Below are 2530 nucleotides of genomic sequence, written 5' to 3' on the forward strand. Positions count from 1 at the left end.
AAGCTCTTTTTTCAGAACCCCCCCCCCCCCCCCCAGTGGCAAAGGAACAATATCCCACAATACTCAAAACATTAATTAATATGTATGACACAAATGCACTTACATTTTCATTGATTAACATTTCAATTATCCTTTCAGCCTGCAGCCTTATATTTTTGCAGGTTTCTAGACTCCTTTTATCCAAAGTGTGGTTCCCATATGGTGCAAATCTACCAGATCTCACACACAGCAGCAGTAGAAGGGCGAAACTCAGGGAACGCACTGTAAAACAAAACATATCATGCTTGCTCATTAACAGAAAGTAGAAAACAAACTAATTCAGTAATGTACTTAATCTTATAAAGACTTACTTGTATCTTCTTTGTTGGTTTGTCAAAGGTCTTCGCAGGCGGGGTTTTAGAGTTGGGTACTCTGGGTCTTCCTCTGTGCAAAGACTTCTGCAAATATTTCCGAATCTCCATCTTATATATCTAGAGGTCCTGTCCCCTTTTACCATAAACTTCCAGCAGTGGCCTCTAAACCTTCATAGAAAACTTCTGAAGTCATCGGCCGTCTCACCCACATACAAAGTGTATGTGAATTTTTTGTGGGTGTGCGTGAGGATTGATTGGACATGTCTCAACGCTATTGTTACTTCGTTAGAATTTCTGAGCCTTCCTGTTATGATCACTGCTTGTCACTTCCTCCAGGGAAGCCTTTAGTAATGTTGTAATTATGGGATAGTGTTCCAAGAACCTTTACCCACGACAGTTTGACATGCAACTGCTCAAGCAGGTTAGTCGATGACAGCACATCTCTGGCACTGCATATTGTGGTAGCATTTGGATGGTTAGTCAACCTTGTTAAGCTTCTTGTTACTGATTCTTCCCATGTATTTCTAAGATACTAGATTTCTTGACACATTTTGGTTGGTAAAAAAAAAATACAGCAAGACATTCTACTTCAGGTTCCTTTCAGATCTTTCTCTTGTCCTTGAAGAAGCCCAATGAATTTTTGCCATAGCATAATACAAACTGTCCTCACTTTTGACATCACTGTGGTACAGCAATACACTGCGTATTTTTTTATTGTACATTTGTATAATGCACTTGTATCTGAATTTCCCATTCGCTTTATGTCATGTCATAAATAGTAGACACTCAAGTACTATAGAAACATATTAGCTGAGCTCCCACACATTTTTTTTAGATAATCATGGGCCATTATTCGAAGCATAAACCATAAGTTATGAACATGGACATGGACATGTACAGTATATTACTGTTAAATACACTTCATTGCAAAATTAAGATGCAAATTATATTTTCTGAACGGTATGATGACCCTTTCCTAAACAGGGTTATTTGTTTGCTTTCAAATTATAAATACATAAAAGATTTTATGTAAACCATGTGTTTTTAAAGAAACTCATACAATTTGCACATGTATTTTTTTTATATTTGGATGCAGTTTTTTGTTTGCATGTTATTGCCCCCCACACCTAGCTATTGAACACACTGGATTATTTAGATATGATTGAATTATTATTTAAAATAATATTGTAAAATATCAAGATGACAGGGTGGACACATAATGTAGAACACACAGAGCATGACAAAATATGACAATAAAACATTTATTAAACTTCGAAAAAAATAATATAATTATTATTAATAATAATAATTACATCGTCAATCACATTGAAATATGTCCTGTACAGAGCACACTCAGGGCTTTTCAGAGATACCAAATGATTGGATGTTTCACCATGACCACTCCCTCTCCTTGGTCTTTAAAAATAGTAATCAAATGTAACACCCTAATGGAAATATTATAATGTTTTGTAATTATCATTTAAATCTGACTAATTGACAAATTGTTTGTCATAAATCAACATCTCAGGAAAATGTTATGGGGTTTCAAATCAAGATATGAGCTTCTGTTATGAAACAGGACATCAATTTCATACATGTCCACTGTAGAGGACACCATACTTAAAGCATGTTTATTACACATTTTGGGAAACACAACAAATGAATAGAGAAAAAATTATGTATCAATATTCCTATTAAATATGAGATATTATTATGAAAATCTTGCTAATTATTACTCCCATTATTGCACTTATTTGTTCATTCTATGTTGCCCCAAAAACACATTAATATGCAAATTAGATACAGTTTATAGATACATTGTATATAATGGAAAAACTAGTTTATGGCCATTTTACACACATTTTGCATAAATAAAAATGTTTTTTAAAATATCTTTCATAACATAGTTGAGAATCATCTTTATATAAAGTTTGGTATAAAAAAATTAAAATTGATTTCTGATTAAAACAAAAATCCCACTCTTTTTGCCTTTTCATGTCTATTCATGTCTATTTTTTTTTAAACAGGACTTTTAAAGTCCCAATGTCCTCTACAGAGGACATGGCATAACATATGAATAAAATATCATTTTTCTAAAATTTTATTTTTCAAAATTTTGCTTATGCTCTAAACAATGTAATGACTTGACAAAATACTACATTCAAAAAACTGTTTTT

Source organism: Sinocyclocheilus grahami, unplaced genomic scaffold (assembly GCF_001515645.1).
Source record: "Sinocyclocheilus grahami isolate Dianchi unplaced genomic scaffold, SAMN03320097.WGS_v1.1 scaffold17.1, whole genome shotgun sequence".
NCBI classification, from domain to species: domain Eukaryota; kingdom Metazoa; phylum Chordata; class Actinopteri; order Cypriniformes; family Cyprinidae; genus Sinocyclocheilus; species Sinocyclocheilus grahami.